The following is a 23475-nucleotide window of genomic DNA, read 5'->3' on the forward strand; positions in this document are numbered from 1 at the left end:
TGGTAAATAAGCACCTCCAAGATGCCCAGGTATAGGGGAAGGGAATAAGGCAAATGTGGGGGACGGCCTTCATTGCTCTAGTCAAGAAACAAGGCTAAGCACTTGGCGTCTCTAATAAGTCCTTCTAGCCGCACCTCTGCTCCTGGCTAATAGGCAAAGAAGGAGTATGGAGTATAGATAGGCAGAGCCTAACTACTCCTTAAGCAGTTTAGGTTTGCAAACCGGTGATTTGATCAAGTCACCAGCTCCAGGAAGGTTGTTATCCAGGAATGAGGAGGCCTCCTTCCCCTGTTTGGTGCCAAGACGCACAAGATCAGTGGCACAGGTTTACAAATCAGAGTTTTCCTTATCCTAGATGGATGACCTAACCTCTACTGGTCCATCAGCACTGAGAGGGTTTTCCTTGCACTGGGTTTTAAAGCCAGTTATTTCTATGCTCCTGCATGGATAGTTAGGATTGATAAAGTTAGTATCAAAGAATTAGTATCTGCTTTGAAGTTACACTCCTCAGAATTGGATTAAGATTGGTTAAGTTTTTAAATGAGGTATGTATGAGTGTGGGGTTTAGATTAAAGGTGAATAGCTACTATGGCTTAGAAAAGATCAAATATGGTTTGTGGATTAGTGACTAATTGGAAAATTATAGTGTAAGGATTAGGGTACATTTCGAAATGTGCTTTAGGTGTTAGTTTTCAAATAAAGATAATCACCAGTACTTTATCCCATCTAATGAAAGAAAGATAGAGTTGCTACTTAATATAGATCACTTATAATTTGGTACAAACTGTGGCTATTAGTTATCTATTTTATATATATTCTATAGAGTATAAATATAGGTTAAGCTAATGGATCCCTTAGCAATAGAAATCTATAGATGTTTAGTATTTATCGATTTTGAAAAGGTCAGCCTACTAAAGTTTAGGACCGGAAGCTAAACCCTCCTCCCAATGTACGTGCAAAAGAAGTGATTTAATATCAGCTTGGGAGAATGGGGAGAAGAGCAATTGGTTTTTTGTCCAGTTGAGATAGGAGAGATAATATAACTTATAAGAACACAGCATTAATATACAATATAGAGATACAGGGATTTGGGGAGGATTTAAGAGTATAAGGATTTTTAATGTTTATCATGCAAAACAGACAGGAAGGCGCCTTGGAGGCAAAGCATTATCTCTTTAAAGCAGACATTTAAAAATAACATTTCTGCCAGTTATTTTAGTAACATACATTAGTAACAATATACATGTGGCCAGTATAGGCCTTATATTTAAACATTACACTTAGCCATAGAATGATAAATTATGATTTCCAAAAAGAGGGAAGCAGTATAAGTAAAAAAGAGCAGGAAAACAGGTTTGGTGAATAAGCGATGACTTAATTGCTCCCTAAGCAGTGATTTGCACAATTTAGCAGTTTTTTATGGTTTTGCTTTTATTTTTGGAGATATCTCATATTTTGTACTGTACTGTAATGCTCCCACTTCATCAAGATATTTTGGTCTGTCGGATCACTGCAAATCCTGTCTGGACAGCTGTTTTCGTTTTGGTTGTGATGTCACACAAGATCAATGAAAGTTCTATCCTTGAGTGGGATCACTGTGGATTACATTGGATAACAATCTAATTGTAATCTGAAAGTTATCCAATTACTGAATCAAATGGAATTTAGCAATTGGATTAGTCCGGGATCGATCCAGAATTACAATCTTATCTCCCCCTCTCAAAAAAATAACGGGCATAAATCAATAAAAAGCAACCCATGGCACTATAGCCCTTTAGAGCTTTTCCTTTTGTTTTACATAGGAATCACTACTTATCAAGGCCCAAAGGTCACTCGAGGATAATGGTTAATGAATGTACTGAAGTCAATGGCACAATATCCTAGTAATCGTTAGTAGTGGAAATTTGGTGAATTGTATTACTTAAGGGGATGGCTCATCAAGAATTTGTTTATGTTGGACTTGAATATGATCAAATTATAGCCATATAAGCAAGCAAATGGAAGAGAGTTCCACAGGCGTTCAGTTCAAGACAGAAGCTTTGTTCATGGAATCTATGTTTAGAATTAGGCACAGAAAAAGAGTGCGGGAAACGTAGAGAATTGTATTAGCAGTGAGATATCTACTGGAGCGCTAGAAGGATCCTACCATTTTTCCAGCCCAGAAGTTTGTCAAAACATGGAGCCTCCCCAAGATGAAGACGAGAGCCATCCATTTCAATTGATGCCAGATAGGAGATCAGATCATTGATTATATAAAGATAGAAGCTTGGATTTAGATGCATTAAAATAAACCAGGCACCTCTTTCCCCATTGCACCACATGCTCCAGTTCAGAGGAGAGAGAATTGGAGAGAACATGGTCATTTACGGCTTTTGATGTGTTGACATAGATGGTAATGTCATCAGCATAAATGTCTTCGAATGATCTTAGGATGTGACTTGGAAGATCATTGATGTAATCAAGTAAGAGAGTTGGGCTCAAGATTGGCCCCTGAGGAACTCCGGCATTAATGTTGTGAGCTTCTGAGTTCTGCCCATCAACCACTACTCTTATGAACCTATCAGAGAGAAATGGTTTAATAATTGAGAAAACATTTCCAGCTATACCGTAGCTGGAGATCTTGTGAAGTAGGCCTTTATGTCATATCCTATCAAAGGTCTGAAAGGAAGCCTCCATTGAGAGATTCGCTAATCCTATGAGATATAACTGTAAGCACATCTGCTGTAGATCTAGCAGAATAGAAACTATATTGCATGTTACTAAGAAGGTTATTTTTGCTGAGATGGTTAACTACTTCTCCATTTAACACGGATTCTAGCAGTTTACTCATGACACCACACAGGAGATTTATTGGTCTGTACTGAGAGGAAGATGGCCGATCACCTGAATTCTTAAATACAGGGCATACTGGTGAGGTTTTCCAAGGTGTTGGGAAGCAATTCTCTTTAAGACAATTCTTAAACAGCTTTGTAAGTATGGGAACTAGTTCTGGTTGAAACTTTTTCAGCACTATAATTGAAACGCCATCAAGGTCAGTTGCTTTACTGGAATCAAGGTTTCCAATTAGCTTGGTAACAGCAGGCACAGATATTTGTATGTCGTATAGTATGTTTTCTGAGGGGTTGACGGCCTTTATCACATAGGGTATAATTAGTTGCAAAGGTCTTGGCAAAGAGTTTGGCTTTGTTTGATGCTGACGAGATTACCTCAGGTCCATTGATGATGGTTGGAATAGAGCACATGATTCTGTTCAGGATCCTGTTTGCTATTTGCCAAAACTGGTGGTAACCAAGTCGCTGCTTAGCTACTTTGGACTTAACGGACTGAGCATACAACTCTCTCGCATTCTTTATTACTCTTTTACACTGGTTGCTGGCAGCCCTAGAATCGGCTTTAGTCTCAGTACAGTTTTATGTTTTTCCTTTGATCCTCTTTCCAGGCAATATTATCTTTTTAAAAATTTGTTCTCTCTATATGTGTCTTTACTCTCCTCTTCTGAAGAGAAGAGTTTGGCTTCAAAATGCCATGGGGGTTTCCATATTCCGAAATATTGTAGAGACACTGATCTTTTAGTTGGACCAACATGGGTCACTAGAAGAACACCAAGTGAAGTGCATATTCATATCTGTGTTGTGCGAAACCGCTTTATGCATATCTAGTTCCAGCATTTCTTTTGTTTTCTTTGCTTCATATTCAAATAATTATTGATATCATATTCATTTATTTTAAAACAGATTAGTTGCTAGAGCAGATTGGTTTTCTCACAATACTTGAAAGATAAAATGTCTTGTAAATGTTATAGGGGAATCTATCTCCAATCCTGCACTTATTTATGAAGAATAGAGAAAAACGTTAAAGTAAGATACCCAATATCTTCATCCATGCGGGGGCGCAGAAATACCTGGTGTAGAAACCAGGCGCAATGTTAACCCTCTTGGCGTGATGGACCCGTAGATCTTGTCTTGTCGGATCATCCATCTAAGAGAAAGAAAACTGATAACAAAACCGAGAGAGGGAGGCCTCCTCAGTCATGTTTGACAACCTTCCTGGAGTTAGTGACTCAAACAAATTCCCGGCTTGCAAACGTAACTTGCTTAAGAAGTAGACAAACTCTTCCTATCGCCGGCTTTCACACTTCTTCTTTGCTTATTAGCCAGGCCAGAGATACAATACTAGGGACTCACCAAAGTCACCTGTGCTTGGCCTTATTTCCTGACTAGGACATTGAACTCCATTTCTCTATTCCCTATTCTATATTTCTCTCTTTCTCTCAGAAACTAAGAAAATTTGCTTACATGCCACTTGTGCTCACTAAACTTGTTTGGGCCGGTCTTGTCTGAGAAGTTGAGGGTAACTGATTAACAGTTTGTCATGCTGCTGTTTCCGACTGACAGTACAGGAGCCCTAAACTCTTTTTTAACGCTCAGAGTGGCTGCTCTATCATCAGTTGTATAATATCAGGATAGTTGTAGTGCCATGTCGTGCATGGAAAGAGACCTTGCTTCTATATCTCGTTGGCTTTCATGAGACAACACATTCTAGACTGAACTCGGTTATATTGGAATTAAAACAGGCCCACTTTACTCAACACTCTTCCCCTAACCTAATATTAAACAAAAACATAATTAAATGACTATCCAAACAAATATCACAATAAAACCAGACAACCACCCAAACAAAACCAATTAGCCTATCTCTGCCTTGAGGCTCGCTTTCACAAATATCTGTGGGCTTAGAGGTAATATAGATGATGTAGAGTCTTACCTTTTAGTAAACTCCCCGGATATCTTAGCATTAAGTGAAATAAACTTACACTCTTCAATCCCCTCCAACTACTTTAACATGACAGGATACCTCCCTCTTTGCCGTAAGGACTCAGATAGATGTATGCATGCGATTAGAGTCTATATTCGTAGCACCCTTCCTTAAACTATAGAGAAAAATCTTGAATTGGATGACCAAGCTTTTATGTACTTTCGACTAACATTTCATCACTGCGTTAGTTACTTATATTTTCTCTGCTGTTTTTCCTCCAGTCAAGATTGTACCCTAATCGATCATGTCTCTGATAGTATAGATGCAGCACTCTCCTTGGATAGTAACGCCTAAATACATGTGTTTGGTGACTTTAATGTCCACCATAAAAATTGGCTTGGTTTCTCAGGTTACACAGATGCAGCTGGACGCTCCACTTATAGTTTCTCTATAGCCCATTCCCTCACATAGACAGTAATGTTTCCAACTGGCCTACCAGATCGTGAAGCTCAGCAGGCGTCACTTCTAGACCTATTCCTCACCTGAGGATTGTGTGACTAATGCCACTGTCCATTTGGAAACGCAGACCACGTAGTGGTATCATATTTAAATCCCAACCTCAAAGTGAGGAATCATTGCCCAAAACCACAAGGTACTACAGCAGAGCTTACTGAGAAACCATTAGAGAACACATCTGAGATGCTCATGGACCGATATCTTCTCGCTTTCTGTTGAACAGTGTGCCAATGAGACAACTGAATGGTGCAAAGCGTAGATAGAAACACATGTTCCCACACGGAAGTATTATGGCAAACCCCACTCACCCCCATGGTTCACTACAGATTGTGCAGCTGCTATGGCATAAAGACAGCATGCATTCCGCCAGTTTGTGCGTCATAAGTCAAATGCAAATAGACAAAATTCGCAGATGCTAGAAATCTAAGAAAGAAATAGTGACCGCCAAAAGACAGCATGCTGAAATAATCAGGGAACGCATAGAATCACCAAAGATAGGAACTCGTGATTTCTTAAAAATCTATACTAGTGTAGTGAATAAAGGACAATCAGTAATTCCTCCACTTAGCAACAACCAGAAGGTTGCATGCACGGTAATGGAGAAGGCCTCTAACTCCACCATAGAGCCAACAAACAACTCCCTCCGAAATTTCCCTATGTGGACTAAAGCCACATTAGATGATGCAAAAATCACCCCTTCTCATGTCTACGACATCATAAAAATCTTAGACACCTCAAAGGCATGTGGGCCTGATCTCATCTCTGCTATAATAATTAAGAAATGTTTAACTGAGCTAGCCCCCATACTTTCCAAGCTCTACAATAAATGCCTTGCTGAATTTTGCTTCCCTACTAGCTGGAAGATGGCCTCTGTGGTTTTAATATACAGGAATTCTGATGAAAGAACAGACCCTCTAAATTATCTCAATTATATTATTAATCTCCTCCCCCTCTTCACTAAATCTTTGAGACCTTAATAATCAAGCACTAGTTCACCACCTCGCAAAAGCAAACCTTCTCTCTGACAAACAGTATGGATTCAGGCAATGTCGTTCTACTGCAGATATTTTAACATTTATCTGTGAATGCATTTACCATGTATTGGATAAAGCGGGTGGAACCACATCTGTAGCCCTTGATATATCTAAGGCCTTTGACAAAGTCTGCCACAAAGGACTGGTAATGAGAATTTAATCGTACGTTATAACTGGATGTAGACTAAATATAATTAGATCCATCTTAGACAATAGAAGCATACAGGTTGTCATTGATAGACATACATCCAAGTAACACTTGGACCATTATTATCCCTGATATTCAAAAACAACCTCCCTGATAATATTGTGTCCGAGATGGGTATATTTGCTGATGATACAATGTTCTATAACATGCATTAGGGAAGAACATATGTACATAAATCTAAGACAATGGCAGAATCATTATAAAATTACCTTCAGACCATAGTTGAATGGGGAAGAAAATGGATGGTAACATTTAATGCTAGTAAAACTAAGCTGCTCTCCTTTAACAATTACAAGACCTTCTCGAACCGCCTATATCGATGAAAAATAACATCCTACTTGAGAATTCTACCTTCAAGCTCCTTTTTTTGAGACTATTTTACCATAGTTTACTTTGTGGGCAATATGAACTGGAACAAATACATAGAGAACATTGCAAAGACTGCTGCAAATATGGCGGGTTCCCTCTGTTAAAAATGAGCAAAATTGTAAGCATAGAATAAGTTCTTCATGCCAAATTGATGGCTAAATATGGTTAAATTTGAGCACACGTTTGTATTAAACACTAATTCTTATAAATTCGTATAAATTCTTATAGTAGTAGTTTCTTGGGTCAATATGGCATTATGGTTACTAATCCTTATTAATCCTTGGTTGTGCATTGAACGGATACCGCAATACTTATTTTGTTGAACATTATCATAATAAAGTTTGATGTAAAATTTCAGCCGGATCGGTACAGTAATTTCCGAGAAAAACTTTATAGTATATGTGTTATTCTGGTAACTAATCCCTCTTAATACATATTAATCACTAACTTTGCGTCAAGTAGATACCATAATACTTAATTTGCTGCAACCTATCAAAATAAAAATCCGTGCAAGTTTTTTTTTTTTTTTACAAAGGAGTTATCACTTATCAAGATCCGGGGGTCATTCGAGGATAAGGGTTAATAAGTGTACAGTAGTCAATGGGAAAATGTCGTAGTAATTGTTAGCAGTGGAAATTTGGTAAATTGGATTACTCAGGGGGGGGGCTTATCAAGCATTTGTTTACATTGAACTTGAAGATCACCATATTGTAGCCGGTTGGAAAGCAGGAAAACAGAACAGAGCTCCACGGGCGCGCAGTTCTAAGAAAGAAGCTTTGTTCACGGAATCTACGTTTAGGTTTAAGCAAAGATAAAGAGTGGGGGGGAAATTATTGATAATGGTTTCAGATAGGCGAGTATTTTTCGTGAAAGTCAGGCCAGGTGGGGGGATAGATTGAAATTCAGACGAGCACTTACCATAAAAATAACGATAAAGAAAAAGAGGAAAGAGGTTGTAGGGAAGAGATCGGCCCAGTAGTTTTCAAGAAAAAGAGGAATGGACGCAGACAGACGGAGAGAGTAAGATAAATATAATATGGATAAGCACCGGTGATTTTCATTGCCTTTTACATATAATCATTTCGCCAACTGCTTAACTATTACAGAATCTCTTGCCATTGCATATCACGTGATCCATCCAGCCAATCACGGCTTACGTAAAATCGGATGTTTCCACTAATCGCTTCATGTTTCCCTTTGCATTCATGATTATTTAGTACAATTGACGTGTTTGTTAAAGAGAATATAATAATAACAAATAGAAATAGACCTAATAAAATGGAAATCTTTCATTTGCAAGATGATAACTATGCCCGGATGACGAAGTATCTTACTTCCGGCACCATTTTTTTTTTTTTTACTTGTTTCTACCGTCACATTGTAAAGCTACGAATCTTTTATTCACCCGAACAGGTTAATTAATGGCTTCTGCCATCGTTGGTGCCTTTGTCGTCATGAAACAGAATCTGGCCTGACTGAAATTAATCGCAAGAACTTTGCTGTCACGGTAGAATCGTACAATTAAGTTCAATGAATTATTTACGCGATTCGGCAAAGCTCCTCAAGATGGATTCGGACGTCCTGGTGGTCTTACGATTGAAATTAAAGTGTTCAATACGGAATTGACAATTTAAGCGCACCGAGAACAATTTTTACTAATTACGAATAAGGCTTAATGAAGTTTTTGGGCGAAACAGATTCGTATATTAACGACGAAGGCAACGGAATGTTTGATTGAATATTTTTCAATTTTCCAGGTTATAATTACTATAGAGAAACAAAAGCAAGATATTCTAGCATTTTCAATAACAAAATGATATATTTATACATAAGTGCAGGTAATGCATAGGTGGGTCATTTATCGTCTTGTCTGACGCTGTTTCTGTTCCTATCGTTTTATGTGTGGTCGTCGATCGTGTCATCTCTTTAAAACAAATAAAACGTTTTAAGAAAGGAACACAAAGAGACGTTCGCTGGGTTTTATTTTGGGTTTTATTTGAAAATAATATATTTAGAATGACAGATTTCATTATCATCTTATCTAGTTATTCATTTCTTAAACTTGACTTTCTAATTTATGGAAATGAGTTACGCAGACGGACAGATACTGAAGTAGCATTTCTGTTGGATTCAAATTTTCTACATTATTGGCAGTGTCTCGTTTTGCACAGTTTCTCGAAAGGATTCATCTGAGAATCTTAATTTTTGCTCCGCTGGAAAACATGACGTTATTCTTTATTGTTTCTTTGGTTTGTCTACGGCGTTTGACCTCTGCTCCCTGACTCAACTTCGCCATTGTTCATTCAACCCAAGGAACGATTCTGTTTTACAGATCAGAGTTATCATGCATTTAGTGTGACCCTTGTCAAAATTTACACTAGCTAATTTACGCACTAGTTTATAAATTGTAAATTAATATGTTGATTAAAATATGAATACTAAACTCATATGTGTATATATGCATAAGGTACATATAAATATAATGAAACTAAAATAAATCATGAAATCAGAAAAAGAATGTGTGTACGCATATATTCTTGGGTTTACATACATAAATATACCTTTTGTACAAATAACAAACTGATTAAAGCTATGTTTACACCAAATAAACTGACAAAAACATCTTTTGTTTATTTTTTATCTATTTTTATGTTTTTATAATTTGGTCAATGCCTGTATTTGCTTTTTTACTGTTTCATACGTGTTATGCCAAGAAATTGTTAGTTCAAAGACCCACAGAATCGTTTCTATAAACTGGTAGAAATTATTGAATTCTTAAATACAAAATTATCATCAGCTTATCCAGTTACTAAACGAACCATATCCTAGCTGGACGTATAGTTTTTCTCGTAGTCATCATTTAACCCAAACATAACATTCATTGTAGAAATCTAGGAAAAATCTTTTCAGATGTACATATCAAAATGATCAATAACGATATAGTGATAATGGAAGCCAAACCTTTATATGACAAGAACTAAATGCACAGGTAAAAAGGTAACTGGGAACCACATGAAAAGACTTTTCAGAAATCAAAATAAACTGAAGTCAAAATAATAAAAGGTACGTTTGAAATTGATTCTTTCGTGGGTTCCATTGAAAAAAGTAATTTCTTATTTTCTTCCACGTGGGCAGACTTTAATATTGAAGCTTGCTAAAACCAAGGGTGGATAATTCAATAATTGTTTTGAATAAAGTCTAGAGTGTTTGTACAATAACTTGATAATTATTATGACGTTTATTCTGTACAAGTTTGCATTGCTGCTCCGAATTGATATTAAATTACACGGTATTGTTGCTTGGGAATCTAGAAACTTGCCAAACTTCCATTTATTCCTTACAAAGAACAACTTTTATAAATATTTTCAAAAGACTAATATTATAGTACACCCACAGATGATCAAAATATCGTTGAGAAATCGAAAACTTAAATACGCCAGGCGCAATGCAATACGAAACAATTTTTAATTTACAACTTCATTTTCTCTCTTTTCTAGCAAATGCTATAGTATAATAAAACTCTGATCTATCATTTAATGCATACACACACACAAATATATATATATATATATATATGTGTGTGTGTGTGTGGGTGTGTGTGTGTGTGTGTGTGTACATATATATATACATGATAAACATTATTAAAACTTTATCACTTGTTAGCATACATTTGAAGATATATAAAAATATTTGATGGACTAAAAATCATTTTCAATAGAATTAAATAGAAATAGGAAATCAAATAATTATTTTTTTTATGTATCCAAATAAAATGTTATAATCAGATATAATATTGTGTGTAGCAATTTTTAGTATTTACTTCAACAGTAACGAACACGGTTAGTAGAGGAATGTAGTATATGGCAATTGAGCTACACATAAGTTTAGGCATTTCATACTCGGTATAACAGGCTAAATGAAATGCGGAAAACTCTGTAGTTGAATTGCAATATATATTACCACACATACTTATATGCTTACATTGTGACGTAATCCATGACTTGGATTACGTAATTAATTAAAAATTGAAATATTTAATTTCGGGCCAACGAGAAATGTATCGTCTTTTTGTTATTTTATTTTATCTTATCACCGAGGCAAATGAACGTAGTTTCCAAGAGAGAGAGATAAACAGAGAGTATAGGGAAAAAGAGGGAGAGGCTAAACCAAAAAAGAGAGAGAGAAAGAGACAGTGAGTATAGAAGAGAAGGAGAGAGATGGGAGAGGAGGCTAACAGGTGGCCGATGACCGGGTCATTTGACCAGAAACCCATCGACCCGTGCAGGTGGCTAGGAAACGAGGAATAAAGGAAAGGAAGGACTAAGAAATGTACTAAGAAGAGAAGAGGAAGAGAGAGAGAGAACAAAAAGAGGAAGAAATACCTTTTGGTACAGGACAGTGACTACTTGGCCGACGTGCCAAGGCGTGCGCACGTGGAAAATTTTCCACCGCGTCATCCAGTGACAGATGAACGAAGATGTGGATATCCCCCCTCCATCAACAGCGAAAGAAACGAAGTAATGCCTGGGAGAAACTCCATATCAACAGCGAAAGGAATGAGATAACGCCGGGGAGAAACTCCACATCAGCAGTGAAAGAAGGCAATCTAAATAGCGATAAACGGCGAACTGAAGTACATTGGTCGCGACAAGCGGCGAACTTTGGGAATATGTATTTTAACCCGCTCGAAAAAGAAATGAAAGAAATCCGCTTGAAACAACAGAAAAAGATAAAAGAAAAAAATAGAATCAGTAAGAGCCCTTATGAATAATCTCTCTCGTATATTAAGACATTGGGTCCATTTTGCCATTCTGTTTGAAGTAATATTTTTTTTTAATATATTTCTCGTTGGGATCTCCGAATAGTAGACAAAGATACCCCTCCCCACCTTTATAATTTGTTCTTTTTTATTTTCACTTAATTGCATTACCCCCTACCTTCCGTAGCTTAGTGTTTATAATAAAATTTAATTTTGAAAGTTACCATTGCGTGTCGTGTTTTCCGTTATTTTAATACGCTGTTCGTTCGTCTATTGTATATTTCCGGTTTTGAAAGAGTCTCTCCATGTTTTCTATTTCAGCAAAGTGTATCGAACCCAGGACAAATACGTGTTTTAATGCTCATTGTATTTAATGAATGTGTTTTTATTTTTTTTTATTACGAACTCACGAATGTGTTGTTATTATTGTCTGTTTGCATTAATAATAATGGAATTCGTAATAATATATATATATATATATATATATATATATATATATATATATATATATATATATATATGAGCAAACAGTTAATAAAATATGTTAAAAAAACACTTTGAAATGAGTTAAAACATATTTAATCTGAAAAGGAAACACTAGATAAATGGATAGTCCTTAATCCGCGGAGTTTCGAAGAAATACTCTCCTTCTCATCAGAGGGTAGGAATTAGCAAAATGCGGGATCGGATTTTGCATGCAGAAGTATTTGATGAAACAACAAGTAAGTCAAAGATCTTATTTGAAAACAAAATAAGTTAAGCCAACGCCGGGTACCCACCGATTTTTAAAATTTTAATATTGAAACAGGCTTATTTAAGCCATTTTTCACGTGTTTTTTTTTTTTTTGTTTTTATTTTTCATATTTTTAAAGAGTTTTAACGTTCGTTTTTCTGTTTTCTTTTTTGTTTTTGTTTTTCCGATTTTTACATTTAACATCGTTCGTTTGCCTTACGTTAGTTTTTTTTGTGTTTTTTTCGATTTTTTTAAGTTTTCGCTTTTAAAAATATTTACTTCGCTTATTCTTATGTTTTGATTACCCCCACCCCACCGCCCGGGTACCCCCCGCTTTATTTTTCAGATAAGTCTTAACGTTCGTTTTTCTGTTTTCTTTTTTGTTTTTTTGTTTTACTTTGCTTATTCTTATGTTTTGATTAACACCACCCACCCCCGCCCGAGCACACACACCTCTAAACACTCGGGCAACGCCGGGTAGCCCCCCCCCCCGCTAGTATATATATATATATATATATATATATATATATATATATATATATAAGGGAATTAGAGCAGAGTTTATTTTAATGTACTAGTAAATGTATTAATACTATTAAGAGAAAACAGTATTCATTGTACTTTGGATATATAATAAGCTCTATAGGTATTGGGTATCCTAGAGCTATTTTAATATTGAGTAAAACGATTAATAATTTTGAATTAACAGTCAGTTTCAAAAGGAAAACAAGCAAAATCAAAAATATATATATGTGTGTGTGTGTGTGTGTGTGTGTGTGTGTGTGTGTGTGTGTGTGTGTGTGTGTGTGTGTGTGTGTTGGGATGATTAATCGTAATCGGAATTCGGAATCGGATCCGATGCCAAAACCAATTCCTTATATTATCTTTTTTTTATTATTTGATTTTGGTTTGAGAAACATCTTCCACAGCTTGTAGTAATAAAATAACAAATATTTATTGATTTAAACTTTCAGTAAGACTAAAATCTCTAGATCACCTCCCTCACAAATGTGTTTTTGCGTTTGACAAAATATAGGCACATTTAAGATGTTCTTTTTTTATTTATTTATTTTTTTTTGTTGTTTGTAATAAGAATAAAATAACAATTTTATAGTTAATTTTTTAGAGATTTCTAAAGAATAGGAATCGGAATTGGTAATTGTATCGGAATCGGGAATTCAGCACAGAATCGGTAATTGTATCAGAGTCGGGAAAATACTGAAATCGTCCCATCACTAATATATATATATATATATATATATACATAATATATATATATATATACATACATATATATATATATATATTCGTGTGTGTCCTTCTTAAAGTTTCATGAGTACAATGTGTTTAGTATGTGTATATTTTTTTGTCTATAATTTATGTGTGAACACTGTAATGCGATTTGCCAACATGTTTTTTCTGCTACTTCTCGCCATTCTTTTTTCTTATTATTTCTTTCGAACAGAAGTTCCTTTGAGAGTGGCTTGCTTTGAAATCACGTAAAGAATGTGTATCGAAACACCCGCTTCGGGGCGATAAATTATGGAAATAAATCTTCTTTTTCTTTTTTTTTTTTTTTTTTTTCATTACTCTCAACGATGTTTTCGAAGGTGAAACTGAAAGTAGAAGGAAACCCGGCAGAGAACACGTGATGAAAATGAATGGAAAAATAATTAGTCGTTGGGAAAGGCGTACAAAAAGATAAAACGCTCTATATTGAATCGATAGGTTAGTTGAACCTCCTTTTTTCTTCGACAATTTTACAGAAGTTGGGATAGGTTGAGGAGGAGTGAAATATGCGGAGACAAGGAATAATGAACATTACGAAGGAAGGAATTAGAGAGTGGGTATGAGGTAGAAACGAAAAAGGAGCAACAGGTAATACAATTTGAAGTCTGAAAGGAAGAGTAAAAAAGATCACGGAAAAATAATATGGGAGTTAGAAAGAGTTATTATTATTATTATTATTATTATTATTATTATTATTATTATTATTATTATTATTATTATTATTATTATTATTATTTCACTCACTAGGAGTAATCACACAAGCCATCATCAAAGATTGTTCTTTGAGAACAATTTGTGGCATCACTAGAGTCTGAGTGACAACAAGTCTCCCCAGATTTCCAGTACTCTCCACCTCTTTTGATAACCTTTACAAAAGAATTGGCGTTATCGCAACAGCCGTTTAACTATTGATTTCTCGCTGGCAGCGACCATTGGTCTTCACTGGAATTTGGGTGGCAGTAAGCCTCCCCAAAGTCCCAGTCTTCTTTGCACATCTCCAGTGGAAGTCTGGCTAGTGCTTTCTCTCCTCGATCTTCCTGTCCTCCTTGACCTTCATTGGTGTGGTGCCTATTCATGGTGGCAGTCACAGAAAAATGTGGGCGCGGTTTTTTTTCATGTACACAGTTTCAGTTTTCATGATTTCGTGTGAGATTACTTTGTGTTTTGCATCTATAGCCTTTCTGTATCCAGTTTGTGTGTAGTTTATGTGTGGTGCTAGTCTCCATGTTCAAGGGTTTCCTTAATACTTTTGCAGTTTTCATTATTGCTATACGTTGTATTTTCTCAGTCATTCCTTTGATTCCAATCTCTTCGATTCCTTTTTTTTTTTTAAGTTTTTCGGTATTGTTCCTTGCGTTCCCACTATTAATGATGTTATCTTTACATTCTTAATTTTACAGATTTCTTTGGGCTCTCTGGCCAGTTCCGCGTATTTGCTCCGCATCTCGGTGTCCTTCATTTTCACTCTGTGGCTACTGGAATGGCGCGTCTCTTCATAAATACATTTTTTCCAGATTCTGAATTCATTTTTATATAGTGTCGTGAATTTCTTAAACCAGTACGCGTGTGTTCCATCATGACCTGGTGTTCTCTAGTTTTCCACTTTTCGGACGGTTTTCTTGACTGTTTCCTTGCTAATTTCCTTCTCTGTCCCTTCTTCGACTTGCTGTGACTCTTCCTCCATGTCTTTCAGCCATCTGGCATCTCTATTATGATCATGTCTCTATTATGATCATGTCTTGCGGCTATTGTTCTTCACCCTCATCCAGTGGAAGTTTGGTTAGTGCTTTTCATTCTGGGTTTTTCCATTTTCCTTGAACCTTCATGTATATTTCGGGCAATACCAGTCTATGCCGACACTACAGCTTTTTTTTTTTTCTTGAAGCGAGAAGTGTAGTTAACTTACAATTTGGTGGTTTCAGGTTTGTTTGTTTTTTGTTTTTTTCATGTGATGTTTCTTTATCTGTTTGTTTTACTTTTGCGGCTTCTATATGGCCGATTAGCGTTTGTTACTTATTTTGGAAATGTATTTATTTATTTATTTATTTATTTATTTATTATTATTATTATTATTATTATTATTATTATTATTGTTATTGTTATTGTTGTTGTTGTTGTTGTTGTTATCATTATCATTATCATTATCATTATTATTATTATTATTATTATTATTATTATTTCTTCTTCTTCTTCTTCTTCTTCTTCTTCTTCACTCCGTGGAACCAGTCTTGTGTGTTTTCGGCTCTTGAAACAACCAGGAAAACAGTGAGCAGCTCATACCTAGATAGATAGTGGTAAAGGCCATTTTCGACGATGATACCATGTTTGAATATAGCGCAAGAATCACTTAACACTTAATATAAATTGTCTATAAATATAAAGAAAATGAAGGATATAAAACAAATGTGTATGCATATAAAGAAACAGAAATAAACAAAACATAAAAAAAAACAGAAAAATCACCAATTCGCAAATGCCAACTAAAATATAAACAGTTTTGTACATCAAAATTTGAGAAAAACGAAATTTTATAATAAAACATTTTTATATCTACAATTTTATTAGCATATAAAATTTATTTTCAGTTTTAAAAATGGTTATTTATGCAAACTTGTGTTTTATAACGAAAGTTGATTTAGTAGTCATAAAGCTTGGATATGTATAGGTCATTATGTTATCGTGTGAATATGCGTATGTGCATATTTGGAAGCGTGGCATTGCGTGTGTGTTATATGACGCTAGTATGTATATGAGTCATTAAAGAGTTCTTTATTTTCACCTCTCCTAACCAAGACCATGGGGGTGGAGCATTAGGGCAGGTCGATTTTGGAACCCCGATGAGGCAATGGTGATGATAGTTGAGGTTTGACATAGAAAAGACCTACACGAAATATAATTTCTCAAAATCGTTATCTTTGCTTGAGGAAATGATTTTAAAAGTTGAAAAATTGAAGCGATTAAAAGTTTTTCGGTGAATTGTTAATAACGTCCCGTCATCAAAACAATCCGTACTGTTAAGAAAATGGAATCATTATTTAGAATATATTTTAAACTACCTTTTTAAATAAAATGAGTGAGGATAATGAATTAATAAAATAAATAATAACTGCAAAATTATGTTTTTTAAATAATAATAACCAAAGTTCGCTTTTTCATTTCAGGAACTTTTTTGGAGTGGAAACATTTTAGATTTCACCGTCGCAAAGCACGCTGGTTATTGATATTGAAAATTAACGTTTGTTTATTATTTAATTTGACAACATTACGATTTAGGCTTAATTATTTCGAAAGGAAAAACGAAAAAGACTTGTTTAAAATATATATTATAATATTTCAAGTGCCTGCAGTGAATTTAAACATATTTGTTTTATCTTTTTTAATTTGTTTTTCTATTAGGTTGGTGCAAAAATAATGGCATTTTTTGACGTTCAAATGAACATCAAAAACATTATTTTTGCACCAACCTAATATTTCACATAAAATTATATTTGAAATTTTTATTAAAATATCGTAATACTTCAGTTTTATATTAAAAAAATAGTCCATACAATTTTATTCTACACAATCTTTACGAAACATAACCACGTAAATTTTCAAGTTTTTCTACTTAATAAAAAATACTTTTCAGAAAATTAGTGTCAAATTTTTATTTCTTTTATTTTTAGGGAGTAATTGTTTTTAAACAGTGTTTTTCTTCTAAGGTTATAGTTTTAAAATCATATAACCCACAAATATTAATACGAGTAAATAATGAAACTCCTTTAAAGGTTTTTCGTTATTTGTGCATCTATGTTATTGTGCTAAAATAACTTTGTTGTTTAGAAAGCCATTCTTAATATGGGAAGGGGGTCATATTGTAATTATTCTGTACTTTCACCTAAAAATTTAATAAACAAAAATTTCATAAAAATTAAATTCAATTTGAAAATACTATTAAAAATAGCATAGCAACATAGATGCACAAGAACTGGTTTTTCAAACTCTAAACACTAAACATTCGTTTAAAATGAGACAGCTACAGTAAGAATGAATCTCTTTATGGATAAATTCATGTTATCGAAGGAGGAGCTAAAGTCTGCTAAAAATGTCGAAACAAAACACTACTATGCCTCATATTTGGTTTGGTCCTCTCTCTTCAATACATCTAATTCAACTCTACAGAGTTTTTCATTATTTATTATAACTAACACTTATTTTTTTACGTATGAAACTGGAAGATAGCCTAATACAGTTTCCTTCAGTTATAATCCATTTATTTATTTTACTTTTCATATTAGAATGTTAGTAAAAGCACGACGTTCAGTTTTAACCCGTGGTTCACAAAATTTCTGGCTCACTTTGTCATTTGGATGAAACAGCACCCCCAACTTCACAACAAGTCATCCAGTTTAGTTATTTCCTCGAAAACAGTTATCCCCACTTAAAAATAGTGATATTTCTAAGTTAATGGCCTAGGAAATAATTAGTATTTGTCAAGTAGTCAATCCACAATTGCCCTTGTTAAGGTAACATTATATAGGACAGAAGGTCAATATATTTTGCTATAAGAGAGCCAAACAGATTGACAGGAAATCTCTTGCAGCAATCTAAGTCAAAAGAATGCAGGAACAGCTAGTCAGACTGTTTGATATATATTCTTGTAGCTGTAAACTTTCTGTCTTGAGATGTGATGACTTTGCAGTAAAGTGCAAGACAGAAAATTGTCAAACAAGGCACATAATCTGCACTTGTCCCCCTAACAAGGAGGTAAAATTAATTCTAGAGATTCACTTGCAATTATGTTCCTTTTTTGTGGAAAATAAAATATATTGGTATTTATTATGTAATCTGGCTCTATTCTTAAACATGCAAATTTTCTTTCAGGTTCCACTAGAAGAACTGCAATTTTTAAATTAATTGATGGAACAACAAAAAGCCTAACAACATTTACTGGTCCGTTGGGGAAACTTTGTATCAATAATTATCAAGATTTGTCTCAAGTAGAATTCTAAAACATTAGTGTCCCTCCCGATCATCATTATCTGACGACAGAAGAAACAAATACTTTAAGTGTGAAGACCAGAGGCTACTTTTTGAGTATGCTGTTGGCATTTCTTGTGGAGAAGTTTACTTAGAAATTTGAGCCCTTGAATCAAGGAAGATGGCTAACATAAACCACAAGATTAATGTATTTATGGACTAGAGTTGTCTATCCTCAAACACTATGATAAATTAAACATTCTTGCCAAATTTATCATCCAAGTGTATGCAGTTAGTTATTTTGAGATCAAAACCGACAATTTTTTTTTAACCAACAACAGTATATTTTTAATATGATTCAGAGAACAAAACAGTTAACTGAAATCCAAATTATTGCTTTAAACTGTTCAAAATATAGTGCTTTTGCACTACTTCCAGAAAATATAATATCGATGATAAACTCGGATGAATTGGATGTGAGAGAAGAGGGCATTCAAACGATTTTATCCATTAGGTAAATAAATATTTATCCATTAAATTTTATTAGTTTTCTTAATTTACCCAGACAATAGTTAGTTTTATTCATATTACATCGCAAAAATATAAAAAAATAAGTGTTTTCAAATAATTTCTTTTGTGTTGTTTTTTTTCCAGAAATAGTGAACAACTCAAAAAAATGAATGAAAAAGATTACTGCTATCAATTTTGCAACCACACACTAGTCAAATTTGATTGATTTTTCTCAGAAAGTTGTGTATGGGCAGGAAGCAAGACATAGACACATTATTACAAAGTCATCGTGCCAGCAAATTAGACTTTCATTTTCCTCAAAAGGAAATTATACAGAACAATTTAGATCTATTATAAGTTTATATTATTGTCTCTAATAAAAACTTAAAATACATGGTTCTATAACTTTTATCAAGTTGTTATATTGTGTAATACATCTCCACATATCTTTGAATTGTGAAATTTAAAAGACTTAGTTGCTAATTAGCTTTTTTTACAATTTTTGTTTAATCAATGCAGTAAAAGTTTAGATATTTTGCTAGTTGTGATTCATAATTAAAATTATAATTAATGTATTTATTTTTCTTTCAATGTATTTCATATAAATATATCAATTTTAATTGAATATTTTATTAAAAAATAGTGAAATTTCAAAGTCAGTGTTGTGAAAAATGCTATGAAAATGAAGGATTTTTCAGCATTTTTCTACACGATTTTAAAAATTAAATGCTCAATTTTCTGTTCAAGATAGGAATCTAATCTTTGGTATATGTTCTTATCACATCAAATCCCAACTATCATCACCAGTGCCATGTTGATTTCCTGAAAAAAAGTTGCAAATCAACCTGCCCTAGTGGAGCATACGTTCTGGTATCTTTCGGTATAGCCTGCTAGAGAAGTCGATCTCTTTAACCTTTGACTATTTTGATTATTTTTAAGAAGTTTATTAATTCGTGTCGGCTTACTATTTTGACATAGACTTGGTATTTTGGTGGAGGTTAAAACGATTCTCATCAATTGATAATACTGCGACTAACACGTTAATGTTAAAACATACTTCCGTTGGGGAATGAGGAAAAAACCGAATTCCAACGAAGTGGATCAAGAAAGAATGTAGCAATTAGAGTCATTTGTTTTTTAGCGTTTGTAAGAATGACTTCGCTATTCTGCTACAACGATTCCAGTAAATATTCTCTATTCTATTCTTTTGCTTTTATCAAAGCAAATTAATTATCTATTAACAAAATAATGAAAGCGTTTAAAAGGCAATAAATAACTTCTAATATGTATTGTTTTGACTATTCGGAACACTATTATCAGCGTAGATACTATTTTATTGAATAAAATCAATGCTCGGTGAGATAAACTTAGAAATTGATACAAGTATGCGAGAAATCAAAGCCTCCAAACTCTATCCTCTCAGAGAAGGAAGTACTGGCCGTCAAATAACTACGGAATACCAGCGGACAAATGCAATGCAAATGTTAAGCACAGGGTGAAACGATACAATCATCGCCCTAGAAAAGGCATGGTTTAATTTCTGTTTGATAAAAACCGGTTTTCTTTTCTTGTTGTAGACCATCTACTAGTTTGCCAGTTGTGTATAAATCCCAAGAGCGGAAACGGAAACTTCTATCATGTTTGAAAGTGATACAATGTTTAACGAGCTCGGAGATGCACCGATGTACAACTCATGCTCTCTACAAATCCAAGTTATGACAACATGATTATTGCCAGAACCCTCAAAATGCAAATCTGGAGGGCACAGCTAAACTGTTTTTGGTGTGGTCTCAAGCGAGAGTCACATCATGCCACTTCTTATCTTTGAAGTCGGCTTGAAAGTCAGCACCAAAGTGTACCTGGATGTTCTGAAGAGTGTGGTGATCCCCTAATGCAATCAGGTGACCACTAGCGTCAAAAAGAGTACAACGACTTTGTACTCTTCTCTCACTGATCCCTTTCTCCCCCGGCCTGAACCTGCTGGACTACTTCGTTGGATCATACGTCGAGAACATGACCAATATGACCTTCCAAAACATTAAAGCCAGCCTGATTGCCGCCATCCACCGAGTATTCGCCGAGGTCCCACTGGTGCTTGTGGAAAAAGGCATGCTCCCGGTTTCGGACTCGTGATTGAGGCTGAGGGCGGCTATATTGAATAGATGTAAGCTCTATAACGTAATCATCTTACGTGAATTGATTTTTTTCAAAAAAGTTTTCAAATAAAGCTATTATTGTTTTCTTTTTGGGCGACAAATTTATCGTTTCACCGTGTATGCATTTATTCCTTCTATATATTTATATTGCTCTCAATGTAAATGTTAAGTATATAATCCCACAACGAGCAACGTAACAAGTTACAACAATTAAACAGCTTTTCGAAGATTCACAAAGACGAAATGAAACAGCAGTCTGATAATGATCCAAATAATCCAAATTATGAATCTGCATCTAAAACTCCCAAAACAATGTGAACTCACCCAACCATGCTAGAAAATTACTAACATCGAAGTTCATGCTATATCTCTACAGAGCCATCATTTGCCCATGAATCAAATATTGTGGGCATTCATCTGGGTTGGTGCATCTACTATTAATCTTTCCATTTTGGACGGAGTCCAAAAAAGGGTTTCTAATCCAATAGGTCCCGTACTATTGACCAAACTCCAATATCTGTCCCATCACCACAATGCTACATCCCTTTGCCTGTTTTGCAAATATTTTAATTGAATGCTTTGGTGAAATTATAGCACTTGTGGCCCCTCGACGTACAAACTCCCAACTAACCTGACAAACAGCAAAATCATATCCATTTATTGTTTGGGTCGGTAGATGCTGGAAAATCTTCTACTCTAATAGTTTCTTCTCTCAGGCTTTTAGATTTCCCTTTCTGGTTCTTGTTTCCCTGATAATACTTACCTGCAGAAGTTTAAATGTAATTTTAACAAACATCTCGCTGCTCGACTCCCCCACACTCTCGTGATAGACATGATCCATAATTGTAGCCTCTTACGTCCAATTGGCAATATGCTTTGTTTGAGGTGAAGAACACTAATAAAAACGCAATAACTTCTAATGTAATCGTGGTGCCATAGGGTATCATTATTAGTGATTGATTAGACATGATCAGCCTCTGGTGAAGTCTATATTTAATACGTTACGAGGCATTCGGTTCTATTTAGCATAAGATTGAAATGAAACGGATTTTGATAAAAAAAAAAGAGAAATAAAAGTAAAATCGAGTGAAAACGATAAAATAATTAGGGAAGAAAGAGAAAATTTAAGTGACAGCCATCATCACCAAAGCAGGTAGCATGAAAGAAGAATCGTAATGGATGATGATGATGATGATGATGATGATGATGATGATGATGATGATGATGATGATGATGAGGAGGAGGAGGAGGAGGAGGAGGAGGAGGAGGAGGAGAATAACGATCACATTGAGGGTAAATTACAAAAGATATAAAATCAAAGAATAAAAATATGTGGATGGAATGAAAAATAATTAGTAATAATAATAAGAAGAATTAGAAGAAGGTCTCTTGGTTTAACATTCATACACAACATGAATTGAAACAAATACATTGAAGGCATTGTCAACGCTGCTGTAAAGAAAGTCATCCCTCCACGGTGCTAGAAAACTACTAATACCTCCAAGTGTCCTGCATATCTACAAAGTCCCCATTCTCATATGCATGGAGTATTGTTAAAAATCTTGGCTGGTGCATCTACGATTAGTCTTACCCTCTTATGCAGGATCCCAAAAGAGTATCCAATTTAATAGATCCCATGCTGCGAAGAAAGTCCCAACTCCTATTCAATCGTGACAAATTGTTTGAAAATAATTTAATGTAGTGTGTTTTAACAACTCAGAACACTTGCACCCCTTCGACGTAACTGTTTGTCGATAATCCGGCAAACAGAAAAATTCCACTAATTTATTGCAGAAATCCCTGGATGCCGGAAAGATTTCTGCACCAATAGTTTATCCTTCGAACTGCTAAACTTTGGAATTCACTGCTTGTTTCCTGCTTCCCTAACCGTACTACTATGTAGAAATTCCATGGAATGCGAACAGATATCTCGCTGCTCAATTTCCTACATAGTGACCCTGTAGAAGTGTTCCCAAAGAGTAGCCCCTTACGTGTAAGTAGCGATGGTTTTTTGTTTTAGGTGAATAAGAAGAAAAAAAGAAGAAGAAGTAGTAGAAGAAGAAGAAGAAGAAGAAGAAGAAGAAGAAGAAGAAGAACAACAACAACAACAACAACAACGACAACAACAACAACAAGAAAACTTGAGATGGAAAATTGCTAGACAGAATTATTTTTAACAGACAAAA

Source organism: Euprymna scolopes, chromosome 11, assembly GCF_053919585.1.
Source record: "Euprymna scolopes isolate OS-2025 chromosome 11, ASM5391958v1, whole genome shotgun sequence".
NCBI lineage: Eukaryota > Metazoa > Mollusca > Cephalopoda > Sepiida > Sepiolidae > Euprymna > Euprymna scolopes.